At 48.2% G+C, this 20,164-nt stretch overlaps 1 protein-coding gene across 12 annotated transcripts in view; it reads left to right on the top strand.

The window, feature by feature from the left end:
- Nucleotides 1–765: 765 nt before the first annotated feature.
- PRR5L (proline rich 5 like) overlaps nt 766–20,164 on the top strand; it is a 74,158-nt gene continuing 54,759 nt past the window's right edge. For 3 of the 12 annotated variants that reach the window (XR_006194012.1, XM_042906725.1, XM_042906733.1), the window contains exon 1: nt 9,185–9,564. The gene's annotated coding sequence lies outside the window, so the exon portion shown is untranslated. Of the gene's footprint in view, nt 965–993; nt 1,043–2,547; nt 2,605–9,179; nt 9,565–16,236; nt 16,302–20,164 lie in introns of those variants that run through there. The other 9 variants (XM_042906728.1, XM_042906731.1, XM_042906730.1 and 6 more) reach the window with 9 other exon arrangements.

The following is a 20,164-nucleotide window of genomic DNA, read 5'->3' on the forward strand; positions in this document are numbered from 1 at the left end:
TAGGCTGAAATTATACAAGCCAGTGAGTCCTGAAAACAGCTGCCTCAAATTCTTACCACCTGCAAAAAAAAAAAAAAAAAAAAAAAAAATTGAAAATAATTTTACATTGTTTTTAATTTTGAGATTGGTTGGCTTTCTCTTGTTTCAAACTCTGAGGGACCCTCCAACTCACTAAACCTTCAGCTGGAAAGAGAATTTGAGAGCTTTAAAAGGGTTTTGCAAATCTAAGGGAGACTTCACCGGAATTACATTTTCATTAATGCACTTAAAACAACTGTTCCTGGAATCGGCCTGGGGACTGTTCTTTGAAACAACAAAAGTCCCTAATCTCTGGGACTCTAGTGAACCTTAGAATCAACCCCATGGCTTCTTGGTAGAGTTTCCCAGGGTGGGGGGACGCTGCGGAGATCCCTTGGTGGATCTCTTGGGGGGGGGGTGGGGAGTGTGTCGTCTTGTGGGAGCTCCCTTGACCTGTTGCATCCTCCCCCGCTTTTCAAGTTAAGAGTTGGATTTCCTGAAATTGTTGATCTGGATGAAAGTGCAGGCGCCCCCTCCCCCTTGCTCTCCTCCCCAGCAGAGTGCGAGTCGCTGCAGGGGAGGAGGAGTGGGAGGGGTTGAGGTGGGGTGAGGTGGGGTAGGGGCTGCAGGAGAAAAACTAAAGCGATGAGCACAGGACAGGAAAAGTGGGAGGAGGAGGAGGAGGAGGAGGAGGAGGAGGAGGAGGAGGAGGAGGAGGAGGAGGAGAAGACGAAGCAGGGGGAGGAGGCGGCCTTGAGAGGAGAGAGGAGGGAAACGTGTCACCAGCCCGGCTCGGGGAGCTCCGCGGCCGCGGCGTTTGTGGACCCGCGCTGGGGGACCCGAGGCCAGACGGGACCCCGCGGATGCCAGCGCCGCGCAGGGAGGGAGGAGGGAGAGCTGGGCAGAGCGCGGCGGGAGAGCCATCCAGGTCCCTCGTTGCTCTTTGGTGAGAAAACTTTCTCGGGAACACCGGAAACTTTGTCCTGGGCGCGCAGAGGGGAGCTGCGGGTGTGTGCGACTCGAGGTGACTCAGCCCCGGGACCCCCAGGGGGGGAGTGGGGAAGTCCCCGGGAGGGGCTGGCGTTGTCGGCTCAGCAACCGCTCTGGATTGAGAACGAAATCGCCGTGGACTCCGGTCACAGGCTTGCGGGGCGCGGGCAGGGGGTGCTTGGGGAGAGCGTCACATTTGGGGGCAGCCGGATGGGGACCCCCGTGCGGTTAAGGATCCTCGGATCCCACGCAGCAGGCGGGCGTAGAGTACCGAACGGGCGACCCCCGAGTTGAGGCGGGGGGAAGCGGTGCCCAGCGTCTGCGGCTTAGCGCGGGTTGGGGGCGGGGGGATGCCGCAGACCGCGGGACCCAGGCTGGGCCAGGAGATCGAAAAAGAAAGTTTGCTTGCTTGCCTCTCTAGTTGTCCCTCGGCCCCAGGGTGCAAATCTAAAGAGCTGCCCCGGCTGGGGCGCGGGCGATTGGGAGCCCAGGAACAGCCCATCTTTTCCTGCGGTCCCCCTTTTGCAGAAGCAGGCGTGGGAGGGAGGACAGCCGTTTTGTCCCGCGGGCCACTGGGCTCCGCCGACTGGGGCGGGCCGGGGCGCAGCCCGCGGGACACCCGGCTGGGGCGGGCGGCTGTCGGCGTCAGCCGCACCCCGGTTCCGCGTCGGCTTTCCAGCCCGCCCTCCATTTGGCGAGGCTTTCTCCTGCGCGCCTACTGTGCGCACGCGGGCTGCCCCCTGCGCGCTGGGGGGCGCTCTGCAGCCCCGGCTCCCGGGGCCGCGACCCTCCCTCGCCGCCCTCTGCCCCTGTTCCCGAGGGCGGGCGCCCCGGGTCAGATCAGGCTGTGTGCTTGCAAACTGTGCTTCAGGAATCGGTTCTGGGGTACCTCCCTGTTTGGCAACAGGGTTTTTCCCCTGTTGTAGCCAGCCCCTGCCCTCGGTCACATGCCGCCGCCTCTTCCTCCGCGGTGCCGGGAGCCCGCGTTTTGTTTGTCAGCAGTAAAGCGGTGAGTATTTATAGACGCCGCTGCAGTCCTGCGGTATGTAAGGTTTCAATTACTGCGATGCGCCCCACAAGACGGAAGGCTCACGCGCGGCAGCTCAGAGGCACGTTTACAACGGAGACCCGCATGGAAAAAAACTCTGTGCTGGAGTCTCCGGGCATCCCTCCTGGGGCGGGGTTCTGGACCTGTTGCCCGCGTGCAAATTCAAATGGCCCACGGGGAGGACCAAAGCAGTCAAGGACGCCGATGGTCCACACTGCCTCCATAGTCTGCCCTGCTTCCCCTCAAACGGTGCTCGCGGATCAAGCCTCGAACACTGCCTTTTTCGACCTCCCTTTGGTAATCCTGACCACCGTGGGTTGCTGTCATGACATTTCTTTGGCCTACACGCTGCAGAATGTCCCAGTGCTGCTCTCTGGGGAAAGGCTGCTCTTGACACCATAAAGCAGCAAGTGGATCAGGAGGGGAAATGGAGCTTGCAGAAGCTAATTTAGCCACACATTAAATTTAGCCCCTGGTGAGTTCTCTACCGCTGAGAAAGGTGACTGAGAAAGGTGTGGTGGGACCCTCCTCTCCGTGGAACCTAACTGGTAGGTTTTCTCTGGTGGCAGCGTGGAGCCCTTCTAAGCCACGAAGGGTGCTGTTGAGAGCTTTTTCTACAGGAATCTAGCAGATACAGGAAACAGTGCTTGATCAATCCACAAAATCATCTTCAGTGTTTCCAACCACAACCATTGATTGTCCTTTTGGGATTTTATTAATGCTTCTTCTAACATCCAGAACCACGAATAGTGTAAAAAAGAAAGGCCTTAGCAATGAGCTAGTCTAACTGGTTTATTTCTCTAGAGCCTAGTTGAGACTACCATGTTTCTCAAGGAGAAGACCTCATTTCATTCACAACCAGAAGTTCACGCATATGTATTTATTTCAGTGGGTGAGATTTCAATAATGGTTATTATTTGAACATTATACAGATGTTCCCTTTATTTAAAAAAGGAGGAAGGGGACAAACACCTCTTGAGTTCTTATTATGTCTTAAACTTGGCCCTAAGAGACATTGACGATGTTGTATAATCTGCACCAAAACAATGTTTAGATAGGTGCTATTACATCTCCATGACTATAACAATGAGCCCACTGAGGCTTAGAGAACTTGGGTAGTTTGTTCAAAGTCACACACATGCAGGGGTGGAGCTTAGGGTGAGTTCTGGGTCTGCTACTCCAGGCTTATAGTGGCAGCCAGTATTGGAGATGACTTTCCCTCCAGTTCCTCAGCTGTTAATTAGATCATCTTATGGTCGAATAACTTGGTGGCTTTTTCTTTCTTTTTCTCTGTGTCGCATAATATCACAGAATGGCTCAATTGTTGAAGAAAAAAAAATCCTAATCTTACATTTAGAAAACTGTTCCACTGCTATTGACAATTTCATTCTGGGAGCCCAGACCCCAATGTCATAATCTTCAGTGTGTTCACTAACAGTGTGTGTGCAACATTTAAACCATTTATCTGTGGAAAATTGGATTGTTAGGACTTTATGGATTTCTTCATTATTTCTCTTTTCTAATTACTTCCTGTGGTCATTCCTTTTGTAGTGCCCTTGTACAAGATCAAGTATACTGAAATCTTTCTTGAATTTCAGATTGAATTGAATTGAACTGACTTTTTCCTATACTGAAATCTTTCTTGAATTTCAGATTGAATTGAATTGAACTGACTTTTTCCCTTTAATTGTTTTTGCAGAGCTAGACCAATACAGAATTGATTTGAGAAATAGAGTGTGGGCCCCTCAAAGATCCCTACTGTGTTTAATGTTTGCCATTAAAAGTTTGTTCTCTAGGGGCACCTGGGTGGCTCAGTCGGTTAAGCCTCCGACTTCAGCTCCGGTCACGATCTCTCGGTCCGTGAGTTTGAGCCCCGCATCGGGCTCTGGGCTCTGGGCTGATGGCTCGGAGCCTGGAGCCTGGAGCCTGCTTCCGATTCTGTGTCTCCCTCTCTCTCTGCCCCTCCCCCGTTCATGCTCTGTCTCTCTCTGTCTCAAAAAATAAATAAAACGTTAAAAAAAAATTAAAAAAAAAAAGTTTGTTCTCTAGAACTGCCTCTCTATATGCAAATGTTAAAAGTAATGCTTGCTGAAAAGTATCATCTGTTAACAAGTCGGTGTGAATATCTCTATTGCTGAAGGAAGGTTGAGAACACAATATTTTGTGGATTTTATACTGGGTTAGGAATTTGGGAACAGAGAGAGTGATATCCTGATAAGCAGAAAGCAAGTTTTTACAAAGGAAGATTGCACTTTGGAACCAGAAAGGAGGTTGGGAGTGCAAATGATGCAAAGCAGTGATGAGACAACAGAGGTGAACTTGAGTTAATTAACATTTTTGTCAGGGACTGGGGATCCAAGGTTTACTTTGAAACTTACTCAGTTAAAACAAACAAGCCAACTTATGTATTGGGCAACTATTATGAGCCAGGTACAATCATGGTAATGTTATTTGAGCCTCTCAGCAACGCAAGCAGGTGAATATTCTTTTCTCTATGTTGAGATGGGAAAATGGAGGCTCAGAGACGTTAATTACTTTCCTGATGTAACACAGCCATTAACTCAAGCCCCTTGTCCTCTGCAGCACATTTTGATATCTATCCTTGAAGGCCTTTCATGAAAAATCTAGGGTGCCAAGTACTCAAGAAAGGCCTGGCGGTTCACATGGAAGTTCCTGGATCAGAAGTGGGTGCAAGGGCAGTGTGGGAGCTCTAAAATGAGGGGTTAGGAGGTGGGTGAACAGTGGAGGAACTGAAGGGACAGTGTGGATCATTCTGACAGTTGTTATTCCATGGAAGAAGGAGAGAAGCCCTGCAGATACTTTGAATATAGAGAATTGGTAGCATTGGTCTGGCAGGGGATGGCTGTCACACTGTACAAGACCTGGAAATTGGCATGCCGCACGACGTACCCAGAGGGGGGACCCCCATCTCCCTCAGCATACCTTCTGTTGTGATGATGCCTGGTTAGGAGCCCCAGTTCGTAGGCAATATAATTTAGGGAGCTTGTGAGACCTGTTTCCATTTTAATTGGACTTGGCCCTTTGTGGTAATAGTCACCCAATCTCTGGCTTTAAATATTCTTTTTTTATGCTTTGCCAGTTTATGGCCTTTGTAGATCAATCCTTGGATTCCATTTAGAGGAGAGAGAGGGAGGAAAAAACCAGCAAAGGTTAGTGATTACCTAAATTGGATTAAGTTCTGTCTCGCAGCGTTTAAAGAAATGCTGCTTGCTCTCTAATTACCGTCAACTAGGAATTTAAACGGTCTATTAAATTTAAGCTGACTTTTTTTTTTTTTTTTTTTAATCCAGGATAGTTCTAGTTCTAACATATTCCGGGATTTTGGAAGCTTTTTTTTATATTCTTTAAGTGTGGAGAGGGCGTTCTCTTGTTCCCCACCTTTTGAAAATATTACATTTCTGTAGCAGGATAATGAATGATGTTATTATATACCTGCTTCATTGAGAAGCACACTCACAGCCAGGTTCATCCAGCTTTGTCAGACTCTGGAAAGCAAGCCAGTGGGATGAATTCTTTGTCAGAAATTTAGGAGCGCCTGGGTGGCTCAGGTTCGACTTCGGCTCAGGTCATGATCTCACGGTTCGTGAGTTCGAGGCGCACATCAGGCTCTCTGCTGACAGCTTGGAGCCTGGAGCCTGCTTCAGATTCTGTCTCAATCTCTCCGCACCGTCCCCCTCAAATATAAAAAATAAAACATAAGAAGTTTCTTTTAAAATAAAAAAAAAGAAATTTAGGGACACCTATGTGAAGGATGGGGTATGGCTTCCTCCTTTATCTCTGTAGTGAAAGAATAGGCCTATGATGCAAATCAGCCACCTTTACTCTGCTTGAGCTTTGAATAGAAAATATGAGTTATTCTTTGTCGGAGTGGGTGGTGGGTATGCTCTGGGGCTGAGACTAGGTAGGCATCAAGGCTGCAACCTTGAAGGGCATGACCCCGAGAGACAGGGCCTTACTTGCCTCCTCCTCTCGTGGGCCCTGGTGTGCTTATGATGAACTGCACCCAGAGGGTTTCAGTGAGTGGTAGAATTCACCAAAAGATCTCTCCTTCTTTTGACCATGGCCTATGGGAAGATAGGGTCAACCCCTAAACAACCTATCGTAAGTATTTGTACGATTGATTTTGTGTATAATTGTACATTACCTAAAAGCATGGATTTACCTCTCTAGGCTTTCATTCTTGTTTCCTCTCCTCAATTTTGGGGTACAAATAGATGATTTTTCGAATGCATTCATCAGTGTTCTGGTTTCGCTTTAGCTCGTTGCCAAATGGCAGCAACATCTCCAGTTTCCCGCTTCTCTTTACCTGTTACAGAACTTTGTCCAGCTTGGCTCGTTCCTTTTGATGCACGCTGAGTTCAGTGTCTTGTTGAAGGCGTCTGTGACTACGGTTACGTTTTTAGTAAACGCTAGGATGAAGGAACCGCTTTGGGCTCCCTCGTTCAGGAACTAGAGTATATATATGTCAGCTTGAGCTGAGCCCGGGAGGGCACCTGAAGGAAGCATTTGTTTTTGTCTTCTTCCCAGGGACTGGGGGCCAGAGTCCAGCAAGCGCTGGGATGTGTGTGTATGTTGTTCTGAACTAAGCTGCCTCAGACCCTGTCACAACCTGCTCGTGACCTCAGCCGCGTAAATCCTCCCTGGAAACCCATTCACGCTTGCTGTTTAATTCCAAATACTCCTTTGGAAGTGGTTTACCTTAATCCCCCAGACGTCTTTGGGGGAGATCACGTCAACCGTGCCATCATTTTGGGGAATTCTGCCCAGTGTGCCAGCTGCTGGAGTCCACCACTGTGGGGGCGTATGGCCCCTTTCACTGTAAAGTATCTGGAGGCAAAATTAGTGGGTGAGCAAGGTGATCCCTTGTGGCGTTCTGAGAAAATGAAAAAAAAGAAAATTCTTGCCAGCGGAACAATTGATTCCTTTCAAGGTACCTCGAAAGGTGTCGGTGTCAACTTTGAAGAGCGGGGAGCTGGTGAAAGAGTCCCCGCATTGGGGCTAGCTGGCATCTTGGAGACAACGCAGGTCAAGGAACTGAGATCTGAATCCTGATCTCCATTCTGCCAGGGGCAAGCTGTACGAGTCGCTCGATTGCTCTGGGTGTCAGTTTTCCTAGCTACAAAATAATGGGATTGGCCTACTGCTGGTCTGTTAAAATTTAAAAATTGGGAGACTTGACATCTAAACTCAGGTTTCCAGCTTTAAAAAAAAAAAGCGGGGGGTGGGGGGACTGGATTCTCTAACGCGGTGGCGTTCCCTGCCTTGGTCCCACTGAGAATCGAGTTTACTGTGCTGGCTTCAGGCCTTCCTGTCTTTGTCTTTAATCGTGACCAACTTATTATTCTCTCTCTTCTTGTTTCTTTATTATTGGTAAGACTATATCTGGCTTGTCTTTGTGTTCGGGATAGTAGGTGCTCATGAAATATTTGTTGAAATGTGTGGGTTTTTTTCATTCCTGTCCTTGTCTGTCACAAATGAAAAAGGATACTCAAGCTTGGGAAGTGCTTACCTATGAAAGCTTGTGTTTCCTTCCCCAGATTTCCTTTCTAGGCTCCAGTGTCCATGTTCTTTAGAGGAAGAAAATGGAGAGCCTTATTTTTCAGTTGACCGCATATTAGCCTTGCCTTGTAAACTGGAAAAGGCGAGCTAACCTTTCCGCCTCAATCTTGTCTCAACTGCCGTTCTTCCCTCATAGTCGTCAGCTTGCATGTATAATGTTAACTTCTGAGTGTTTACAATGAGCCCCTGAGCCCCACAGAAGCATGTATTTTATTCTTCTTTACCCTCTATGCTTCCTCTTCTCAGATCCTGGCACACACCCAGACCTCCTAATGTTTGGTTGTTGAATGAAATGGAGTTGACCTCATGAGCTCCGTGAAGTGATCAGATCCCGAGAGCCTCTTCGGTTTTCTGAGTCTCTGTGCAGTGCTCTTTACACCTGGCTACGTGTCATGAAGAGAAATTTCCTTTCCCTTGATCCCATTTTCTTATGAAAAAGCATTTCATCCATGGGAGGGTGAAGCTCCTTTTGAACAAACAGCACAAGTTAATCTGGAGCACGCTTCCCCACACGGAGAGCTCTTGTCTGCCAGGCAGTAGCTTTTGTCCGCTGTGTCCCCCACCGGGGTTTTAGAGGGTACGTGTCAGAAATGCGATTGCTCACGTAATGGTCAGTCTCAGCCACTGCTTGTGTCTAGACTTTTCAGTTTATCATCTGGTAGGCCCTGTGGAATCGCTCTGGATGGCATTTATGGGCCACACCCTAACAATTTGCACTCCAAGAAACTTAATGCTTAAAGTGGGGCTTAGAGATGATTAACTGAGATGTGTTGCTCTTCCCCACAGTTTTGCTTGAGTTGTACCAGAGGAGGGGATTTTTCTGGTGATTACATAGTGGTTTGCAGGCCAGGCTGATGGTGATGATCTGATGAATAATTACTGCTAGCTGCATCTGAATCGTCAGTGCTTTGAGTCGTGTGGGCACTAAGAAAACTTTGCTAAGCAAAGATAAGGGCTTGAGCTTGCATCCTGTTTGCGCTAATATTTACTGTTGCCTAAGTTCAGATTCTCAAGACTCTGTGTCTGCATTGGTGTCCAGTGTGAGCACTGAGAAAGTGGTCTCATTCTTCCTGTGGAGCCTTTTGCATAGTCCACACTTGACCCTTGACATCTTCTTGCTTGTGGGAGTGTCTGTCCCTCCGCTGGCTTTTGTCTCCTAAGCGTTGTGAAGTTTGGTCCTTAAAACAAACGCTCTGTGCTATGCAGCAGACACCTGTCCCCTGCCGTGTCTGTAAGCTCCACTGACCGACACACAGACCCAGGATTCCTGGCCCACGCGGCCGAGGTCCACATTCCTGTGGACAGTAATACTTAGGTGGACTCCAGTTCAGTCATCTGGGAAGGGAATTTTTCTGGTTTCTGAAAAATAGGAAGCCTGTTCTGCCCGGTGGCCTAGAAGCCACATGTCACTCCATCATTCAGAGATGTGGTTGTGGTTGTTGTTTTAATTTATTTATTTGGAGAGAGAGAATCCCAGGCAGGCTCCGAGCAGTGAGCAAAGAGCCCAATGTGGGGCTTGATCCCACGAACTGTGAGACTATGACCTGAGCCGAAATCCAGAGTTGGAGGCTCACCTGACCGAGCCCCCCAGGGGCCCTGGAGATGTTTACCTTGTATGTGCCCGGCACTGTGCTTGCAGTGGGATACAGCAGGGAGGAAGAGAGGCAGGTCTTGGGCTTTGAGGAACTTACATGCCATCGGGGCTAGTCAGTGAACAAGTAAACAAACACGATGACCTCACAAGCTGGTAAGGGCCTGAGAAACAAAAGCCTCATCCTGTGAGAGACTGAGTGTTCCTCATGCCCGGGCCCGGCAAGAAGCTGGTGATGAAGGGAAGCCGTGGGTGACGGTCACCTCTTACCTCTGCGTGTGGCAGACGTGAGTGTTGCTTAAAACAGGCGGTGTAGGAGGTCAGGCCCTGGAATCAGGTAGGATCTGACTCTTGGTCCCTCTTCCTCCTCTTCTGAATTTGGACAAGTTAACCCCTGTGCTTCAGTTTCTTCATCTGCGAAATGGGATGAATTAAACCTACCTTGTTACTTTCAAGTGGAGATGAACCGAGATGCTAGATGCAGATAGGGGGTTGATACCATCCCGGTCATCCTGGCCATGATGAAAAGTAGTGTATTCCTTTTTTTTTTTTTTTAATTTTATTTATTTATTTTGAGAGAGAAAGGAAGAAAGAGAGAGAGAGAGTGCACGAGCAGAGGAGGGGCAGAGAGAGAGGGAGAGAGAATCCCAAGCAGACTCCACACTTTTCGACACAGAGCCCAATGCGGGGCTTGAACCCACAAACCGTGAGATCGTGACGTGAGCCGAAATCAAGAGTTGGGACGCTCAACCAACTGAGCCATCTGGGCTCCCCAGGAGTATATGCTTTTCAGGAAAATTTTAACAAAATAGTCACGGTAGGCGATTTGCAAAATGGTCTCAGTATTCTTGAATACCTACTTCTGACTCAGTTTCCATCTGGTGAGCTGGGGTGGGGTGTGTGGGGTTCAGATCTAGTTTCCTGGGCTGGCTTGGGGGCTTCTGTTTGCTGTGTGTTTCTTCTAGAAATATCCCAAGCCAGCGAGCTGTTGGCTTGCCCTGTTTGAAGAGTGCATATGGATATGTCTATACTACAGGAGTGCTTGTGGTTCCAGAACGGAATCAGTGATGGGGTAGGACTGAGAGAAGACAGTTGATGAGGTAAGAGGCTGGTCAACTAGATGACGTGGTAGGTGGGAGCTGAAACACCTGAGGAGGCCAGTTCTGGGTTTGTGCTGTGTCAGGGGGTCATCTGCTGCCACGTCTCTCAGAGGCTCTCAGTTCTGTAGGGCAATGAGGGGAGGGACTGAACGTAGAGCTGGCGACGCTGAGGTAATCATGGCCACTAGCTAAGCCAGACTCTTTATTTTTTAATGTTTATTTTTTGAGAGAGCGAGCATAAGCAGAGGAGGGGCAGAGAGAGAGAGGGACAGAGGATCTGAAGCGGGCTCTGTGCTGACAGGCTGACATCAGAGAGCCTGACGTGGGGCTCAAACTCACAAACGGTGAGATCATGACCCGAGCTGAAGTCCTATGCTCAACCAACTGAGCCACCCAGGTGCCCCAGGCCAGACTCTTAATCAACTGATAAGCCAGCAGACCTCAGGAAGACCACTTGTGTGCCCAAGCCCATAGTGACTGGTTTGTGAGGGCTTATGTTACACCTGACTTAGGCCCTGGGGAAGGGGTGTGAGAAGGCTGGTGGTCATAGTTGTGAGGGAGAAAATAAAGGTCCCAAACCTATATGTTAGGCCCCTAAAGTGCTAGTGGGCTTGGTGAGTTCGTTGCTAACACTTATAAATCACATGGTTTAGCATTTTAAAAAATCTGGGTTTTTGGCATCTCTGGGAAAATTCAGATCTGGCAAAACTGAACTTGTGCCCCGAGGTGGCAAAAACCAGATTGGATTGAGTAGTGACTGCCTCCTTTAGCCTGGATCCTGCCCACTCTCTGTGATGTTCCACAAAGTATGGCAAGTATGTGGCATATCATGCAGAAAGGAAAGAAATCAGTCTTCCTTTTGTTTGCTTTTTTCCCCAGGGTTTGTTTTTCTGGCCCATGTGTCCCTGTATATATACAAGGAAACTCCTGTTGTAGAATAAGTGCTAAAGAAATAAATTTGTGGGGGTGCCTGGGTGGCTCAGTCGGTTACTCATCCTTCAGATCTTCTGTCTCCCTCTCTCTCTGTCTCTCCCCTGCTTGCACACGCGTGCTCTCTCTCCCTCTGTCTCTCTCAAGAATAAATAAACATTAAAGAATGGTTATGATGGTAAATTTTAAAAAAAGAAATAAATTTATGTCGAATGAATGAATGAACGAATGAACTATAATTGATAGAGCATCGCATTTGGGATCAGAGCCAAGTTCAAATCCTCACTTCTTCTGAGCAGCTGAGGGACTTTGAACAAATCAATAACCGTTTTTTGCCTTTCTTTTGAGGGGCTGGGGGAAGGCATCACTGTTGTTTTTAGTTATTTCTTTGAATAAGTCGTACGTGTTCACGTTTCAAAATTCAAAGGCACAAACAGGTTTATGGAGAAAAATCTCCCTACTGTGTCCCTGTCACCCAGCTCTTCTCCTTGGGGGAAACAGGTGTTCTCAGTTTCTGGTTTGCCCCTTCCAGAGATTCTTTATGCCGTGCAATGAGATTTGTAAATGCTCTTTTTTGTCTGTTTTACCTAGATCGTAGCATACTGCACGTGCAGTTCTATGTTTAGCACACTTTCCTTCGGATTGGAGAGCACGCCAGTCAGTACACAGAGCCCTCCCCTTCTTTCCTAGAGCTGCACGGGCTTCCAGAGTGTGAGATACTCAAGTTCACCTAGTCGGTCCTCTGTGGCTGAGCATTTCGGTTATTTGCAACCTGTTGCTGTTGTAAAGGAGGCCGTAGTAAAAACCCTGCTTATGTAAGTCGCTGGAGGTCAGAGGGCACAGCCTTTGTCACTGTGGCAGATCTTGTCACATTTCCATCCACAGCAGCTGCCCCAAACTGCTCTGCTTCCAGTAATGTGTGAGAGTGCCTGTCGCCCAACACCCTAGTCCTCTGTCACCTCTTCGAAACGGCGAGCGTTTTGTGAAGAACAGAGTGTTACAAAAATATTGACACTAGCTATAATTTGGGGGGCCCCTTCACGGGCCCAGCTATGCTCTAGATTACCTCGTGGAGATGCATACCCCACTCATTTGAAGATAAGGCAACTTGAGAGTCCTTTACTCGGGTCACCCAGCTAATAAACTGTAGATGCTGGATTCCAGGCCAGGCTTGTCAGATTTCAGTACCAGGATATTTTCATATGGGAAAGCTTTATGTAATTTTAGGTGCTGGAATTTTCAGCTGACACATGCATGAAGTTCCTGTGTCTCCCGGTAGTACCTCTCATGTGGCTGGTTCATTTGCTCATTCATCAAGTGTCTGAAGCATTCCTGCACTGTAATAAGCACCCGAGAACAAGATAGACATAGTCCCTGCCTTTATGGACCTCACAAAAATAAGAAATAATTCTGTAGTCATTTATAGGATGACAAGACAACAAAGGGGGTGAGGAGGGTGTTCACTGGGGTCTCCTAATCAGGAGAAAAAATCAGGGGAAAGAGAGCTCTGTGAGCAAGTGCTTATCAAGATAAGTGATAAAGGGTCTGTGGGTTTGAGCCTGGAGAAGTGGATGGAAAGTATTTCACACAGAGGGCATGGTATGTGCAAAGGTCCTGGGGCAGGGAAGAACTGGTGGTGTTGGAGGAAATGAAGGAAGATCAGTGAGCTGGCATGCAGAGTAGCAGGTGGTTGGTGAAGGTAGGAGGATGGGGTATGGGGATTTATTCTAAGAGCTGTGGGGAGCCTTTGAAGGCATTGAAGTAACATGAGCACCAAGGGCCTTGGGCTGTGGGGTTCTTGTCATGGACAGTATGACCTTAGACAAGGTCAACATTGGGCACATCCATTTTCTTCTCTGTAAGGTGAGGATGGTCACAGCACACAGGGGTTTTCAAACATTTTGAGTGTTACATTCATGCATATGAAATGTGCAATTCACTTAGACTCTGTACACATGGGCATGTGTGTCATATACACGTGTCCCCAAAATGTGAGGCACGCTGATATTTTCTATCCTAGTCTGTTAAAGGTTTTGGCTAAGACCCCTACAATCCTTTTAGAAACACTGAGATAATATATGTCAAGTGCATGCTTCACAGCTGGCACTCAGTAAACTGTGCTCTCACTCATCACTCATCATGATGCTGGTTGCGGTTAGAGAACACATCGGTCACGTTAAGGGACAGTATCCAAATCCTGACCGATGCTGAAGGACATTGGCTCTTCATCTCTGTGTTCAGGTCACAGGGAAAGGAGTCGCACCCAGGGCCTCCTGGCTGCAGGAACTGCTGAGGGGAACGTGGAAATTGTACCATCTGTACAGTTTCCCTGGGAACTAGCTTCTCCTTGTTTTCTGGGCGGTCACATCCGACTCCGTTTTCTTTGACTTCTTTGTTATTTACACTCAGAATGGCTTTTTCCTGGAAGCCTCAGAGTCATTATAAGCCACTCACTTCTTTATTTTAAGTTGTGCCATGGTTCTCCTTCCCTTTTCAGAGTTAAGGGTTGGAGCCTGAGTGGAATTTATTTGCATTTTCCACCAAGTGTACTGCCTTCTTCTGCCCGCGGGGCTGGTTTGCGGGGCTGTGCCCCACTCCCCGTGCCCTGGCCGCTGGGAGAAGAAAGAGAGGCACATTTTTTTTTTTTTCTCCAAGAAACATATTCTGGATCCTGTGTGTGGCAGTTTTCAAAGAAATCCCTGGGCGGTGAGCCTGGGAGAGTAAGGCCAGTGATAACACCCAATAACCCTGTAACCACCACATGTCCAGGACCCTGGCTTTCCTATGTCCAGGACCCCGGCTTTCCAGATCGCTGAATGTAAGCACCCAAAGCTGCACCATTTAAATCATTTTAGATGCACATTTCTCTACATGTTAACTGCATTGGCCCTTCACAGGAGAATATCCACCAAAACACCGGTTTCTTTAACTCAGAGACATTAGGCCAAGAACTTTTTGTGATGATGATGGTGGTGGCTGAGTCATGTTCCTCCCAGTACCTTAGAATGTGACTGTATTTGGAGATGGGGCCTTCAAAGAAGTGATGAAGTTAAAATGAGCCTGTCAGGTGGGCCCTAATCCAGTCTGACTGGTGTCCTTATAAAAGGATGCATGGACACACAGCAAGAGATGCGTGTCCACAGAAGAAAGGCCATGTGAGGACACATCGAGAAAGTGGCCACCTGAAAGTCAAGGAGAGGCCTCAGGAGAAACCAAACCTGCTGACATCTTGATCTTGAGCTTCTCGCTTCTGGAACTGTGACAAAATCCATTTCTGGTGTTGACAGCATGCGGTCTGTGGTCTTTGGTTACAGTGGCCTGAGCAGACTGATACAGTGGTGGTGGTGGTGGTGATAGGAATAAACAACAGGTAGTATTTATCCAGCACTTACTGTATACCGGGACCGTTTTAAGCCTTGCTTGAGTCATCTCATTCAACCCTCAGACCAAGCCTAAGTCACCTGCCCAGGTCACACCATAAGTGGTGGCACTCAGCCCGGCTCTGGCAGCTGTGCTCAGAACCTCCACTGTACCTGTGTCGTGCCCAGTAGTTCCCGGATCCCTGCCAGGCACTTCCTAAATCATCTTTCTCAACACCGCAACGCTCCAAGGTCACACTTCCTGTTCCCCTTTTTTCCGATGTAGAGACTGCAGTTCAGAGTGGCCCAGGGCCACACAGTGAGTGTATTTATTTCTTGTGGCTGCAATAAGACATGACCACAACCTTGGTGGCTTAAAACAACAAAAATTTATTCTGTTGTAATTTTGGATGTCAGAAGGCCAGAATCAAGGTGTCACGGGGCCATACTGCCTCCAGAGGCACGATGGGAGAATCTACTTCTTTCTTCTAGCTGCTTCTCATGGCTGCTGGCATTCCTTGGCTTGCAACAGCATCCCTCCAGGGTCTGCCTCTGTCTTCACATCACCTCCTCCTGTGGATCTGTGTCTCCTCTTCTGTCCCCAGTCTCCTTCTGCATCCATCTTATAAGGAGACATGTGATTATATTTATGGCCCCCCTGGATAATCCAGGATGAGCTCCATATCTCAAGATCTTTCACTTAATTACATCATTTGCCACCTAACATAATATCTACAGGTTCTGGGGACTAGGAAGTGAGTATACCTTTGGGACACCAGTGTTTCTGCCTCTCACAGTCAGTGAGCAGCAGAATGAACATTGGTGCCAGGGCTTGCCTGATTCCCAAGCCACCCATCCTTCGGAGCTACAGGCAAGAGACCTCTCAAGTCCCTTTCTGCAGTGCTATTTCTGGCTGCCGTGGCATTGGGTGTAAGAGGCAGGATCCCTGAGACTGGCAGATATGCTCATTCTTTGCAGTAATAAAAAACTGGAGGCTACCAAAATACCCATCCATAGGGGACTGGTTAAATCAAATATGGTGTCCCCTAAATGGAATAAAGAAACCATTATAAAGAATGAAATAGATCAATCCATGGTGCTGTGGGAAGGTAGCCATGATGTGTTAAAAGGAAAGAACAAATTACCCATTTTAATTGAAATACCGTGTGTACACATCTATATGGCCTTAAAAATCACATTAAGACAAAATAAAATTAAAGTTTGCTTCCTCAGCCACACTAGCCACATTTTAAGTGCTCGATAGCCACGTGGCTGCCACAAGTAGCCACCACGTTGGACAGCACAGATATAGAACATTTCTGTCATCTTAGAAAGTTCTGGGCAGAGAGCTTCTCCACATTCAGTGGCCAGAGCCTTTCTCACTTTGTATGTTACAGGTATATGTGCATGTGTACCTTTGTCGTGATAAATAAGTAGGTGTGCTATTATGAGAAAAATAGGAACACATGGGGTTTCCAAGGAAACATTCTTTCTTAAGCAGGTGGTAGTGTATTATTGTTTACGATACATGCAATTGATTTTTTCTTTTTTAATTAGGCTTCTTGCCCAGCGGGCAGCCCCACACGGGGCTTGAACTCATGACCCTGAGATCAAGACCTGAGCTGAGATCACCTGAGATCCTCAACTAACTGAGCCACCCAGGTGCCCCTAAGATACATGTGTTTGTATGTGTCTATGAACTCTTTTTTACGTATGTTGCTTAATGAAAATATTTTAAAATATATAGGGAAAAAAGAAGAATTTCCTGGCAGGGCAGGCTTGAGGTTGGGAGACTTTGGGTGGGATCTGGTTCCCTGACCACGTAGCCTCCCAGCTATGGCCATATCACGTATCCTTAGAGTTCCGATCCTATGGAATCCCTACTCAACCTGCCTTGTAGGGTTAGGTTAAGATTTACAAGTGTGGGGCTGTGTGGAAACACTCTGAGACTGAGGGATGTCCACACGGAGGTGAAGGGTCAGTGAATAAGTGAGTTACCCAAGGCCTGAGGAGGCAAGGCGTCAGTACTCTGTGACCACAACGGCAGCTTGGAGGCCTCGCATCCTCCCGAGCGGAGTATTTTCCAGATGTTGCTGAGGTTGCCAGAAGCAGGGGGGACGTGTTCTTGTATTTCAACTGCTGTCATTGCTTGGAGATTTAGAAATAACAAAGTATTTAATTTATTTCACAAGCACTTACCTAGCACTTGCTATTTGCCGTGCACCATCCTATCTAAGTGCTTTACAAATAGGTACTCGTTTTATCCTCACACATCCCTGAGGCAGTCACTGGCTGTGACCGTACCTGGCACCACGACAGGCAGGCAGTTGATTCCTTATTCGTTCCCGTCCTTCCTTGGTCTGTATCTTAAACAGTGAGCTTAGGCCTGGGGATACAGAGACGAGTAAGCGCTGGGGCCTCTCTTCGAGGAGTTTACAGAATGGCCCAGGTGGGGCCTGGGGAACTTTCTAGATCGGGAGTCAGGGAACCTGAGTTCTGGCCAGTGCTGGCTCTCCGACCTCAGAGACACTGGCCAGGCTCCTCTGGGCTTCACTTTTGTCGTCTATAAACGGGGGCCCCGCCCGTCTTGTCATTTTCTGACTTGTCCTATTTGGGTCAGGACATGCCTGTGCCTGAGGGGCCAGCGTGGTAGCCGGTGGATCCAGGGCGCACCGGCTTTGACCTTGAGGCCGCTCGTGTCATCCCACCAGCATTGCTGGCAGCCCCTCTCGGCAGGGCTCTGGGGGGGCCTCGTGGCTCTGTCCGGAAGCAGGAATGGTGGAAACAAAGGCGGCTTCCAATGGTCTTCAGCCAGTCAGGGTCTGAGGGTGGCAGATGGTATGGGTGAGAAATGAGTCAGAGGCACCTGCTTGTCGTGTGTGACTCTACACCCAGGGACAAGGTCATGGGAGCCGCGCTCGTTGTTCTTTTGCTGAAAATTATCCTTATTTAAAAGGGGACGCAGGCCAATGGGGCTGCCCGTCTGTGTGCCTTGCTGGATATGCAGCCCGGCTTGCAGTGGGGAGCCTGGGGGCTGCTGGCTGAGCGGCAGAGGGGGACAGGAGCCGGCCCTGTGGTCCTCAGTGTCGCACAGCCTCCTGGAGAAGTGGCTGTTGCAGCGGGAAGCCGGGAAGTAAACACCTGGATGATCCATTCAGCTCACCTTTCCACTTCCCTGCACGAGTGCCTCTGAGTGGGAGGCGGCTCCTTCACCTCGAGTCTAAGGTCCTCGTAAATGGAGTTAATATCCTGTAATTACGCAGATGTATTGCACTTAGCAGGCCCATTTAAAGAAGGGCAAAATGGGTCCTCTTTTAATAGTATGACCTTTACCAGGCAAGTTAAATCCCGAAGCCATCCGGGGTAAGGATTCTGAAGGGGCCCCATGGTTTTATTTCTTCTTTGCCTCATTCACTGATTTGCATAGATCTTTCCAAATTCTAGTGGCTCTTGCGTAGCCATTGAGACTCTCTGAAATGGAGCAGGCCTGTTTTGACTTCTGTGGTACTTACCGATAAATTTGTTACTGTTGGTTCACCCTGAGAAGCAGGTGGAGGGGCAGATCACTCGAAAAGGAAATGGTACATGAGCCTGCTTTCGTTTAAAAAATTTTTTTCCAAGAGGTAGTCCACGCCATTCCTTTTTTGGCTCTTGGTCTTGCCAGTTCATTGCCAGTGTGCCCGCTGTCTGCAGACAGCATCTGGCACCTCCCATGCCTTCTTGATGGATCGCCTGGGTGCCCATCCCCAAGCCTCAGTCCTCTGCTGACGGGAGCAGCATGTTTAACTGGGGGCGGCCCCTTGGTTCCTCCTTCTTCAGACGCTGTAGCTGGGACTGCAGAATGTACTCCCCTCTCCACCTGGAGACTGACGTGTATGGCTGGGATCCATCTTTTTCTTCCAGCACTGGTTCGTGGGAAACAGCAGCATTAGCTGGTGGGAGAGGTGGCCTTGAGAATACGTCCGGGCTCAACCCTAACCCCTCGAGAAAAAAGTGACTCTAACCTTGGTGCCGTTTCCTCTGTCCTTTACTCCGACCAGCTCCCAAACTCGTTTTAACTCAGTGATTTAGACTTTAGGTTCACTGGAGAGTCAGAGACTGAAATGAAAGGAATAGAGGCTGTGAGGAAAGCAAGCTTTGGGCTCCAGCAGAAACAGGACCACGCTCGAGGGTCTTGGGTCTGCCATTCTGCTGGACACACATCACACCATCTCATGTCGTCTCTCATCGGTCCTGTGCAGTTGGCACTGCTAACAGCTGTGGACTCTTGGACTCAGTGTGCCCAGGTCACACAGCTGGGGAGGGGCCCAGTTAAGACTTGAACCCGGGTTCACTCCAAAGCCATTGCCATTAGCCACAAAGTCATTAAGTCCTAGGAACTGCTCAGGGGACAGTATCCTTGAACCTAGTTCTGCAAGGTAGGGTAGATTTAGGTAAGCATAGGGGAAGGAAAAGGAAGGGAATTCCGGGGAAGGGAAGCAGTAAATATAGTCCAGGTGGGGAGAGGGAGGAAGCATAGGCTGGAACCATGCCTACCGGTTTGTAAGCTCCACAGGGCAGCCACCACGTTGTCCAGAGCCACCATTATATCCCGGATACGTAAGTGAGTGGCTGTTGCATAGGGTGTGGTCAATAAATATTGATTGCTTAAAAACCGAACTGCCCTACAATCCAGCAGTTGCACTACCAGGTAATTACACAAGAAATACAAAAACACTAAGTCAAAGGGATACATGCACCCGTATGTTGATAGCAGCATTATTCACAATAGCCAAACTATGGAAACACCCCAAGTGTCCGTCGACTGATGAATGGATAAAGCAGATATGGTGTATACATATATACAATGGACTATTATTCAGCCATAAAAAGGACAAAATCTTGCCATTTGCAATGACATGGATGGAGCTAGAGAGTATCATGCTAAGTGAAGTAAGTCAGAGAAAGACAAATACCGTATGATTTCACCTATATGGAATTTAAGAAAACGAACAAGCAAAGGAAAAAAAAGAGGGAAGCAAATCAAGAAACAGACCCTTCACTACAGAGAACAAACTGATGGTTACCAGACGGGAGGTGGGTGAAGTAGGTGTTGGGGATTAAGAGTACACTTACTGGGGAGCCTGGGTGGCTCAGTCAGTGGATCGTCCTACTCTTGATTTCCACTCAGGTCATGATGTGAGTTCGAGCCCCACATCGGGCTCCACGCTGGTAGTACAGAGCCTGCTTGGAATTCTCTCTCTGCCCCTCCCCCCTCCAAGATAAACAAATGAAAAAAAAAAGTATACACTTCTCATGATGAGTACCGGGTGTTGTATGGAAATATTAAATCACTGTGTTGTACACCTGAATCCAATACAATGCTATAAGTTAATTAACTAGAATTAAAAGTTATTAAAAAAATAAAATCAGGAAAGAAAATAAATATTGATTGTGTGTGTGAATACACAGATAGCTGTTTTCTCAATAGACCTTGAGCCTCTTGAGGGCAGGGATCACATCTTAGAAATCTTTGGATGCTTTACAGCTCCCAGTGGTTAATAAATAA

Source organism: Panthera leo, chromosome D1, assembly GCF_018350215.1.
Source record: "Panthera leo isolate Ple1 chromosome D1, P.leo_Ple1_pat1.1, whole genome shotgun sequence".
Taxonomy (NCBI): domain Eukaryota; kingdom Metazoa; phylum Chordata; class Mammalia; order Carnivora; family Felidae; genus Panthera; species Panthera leo.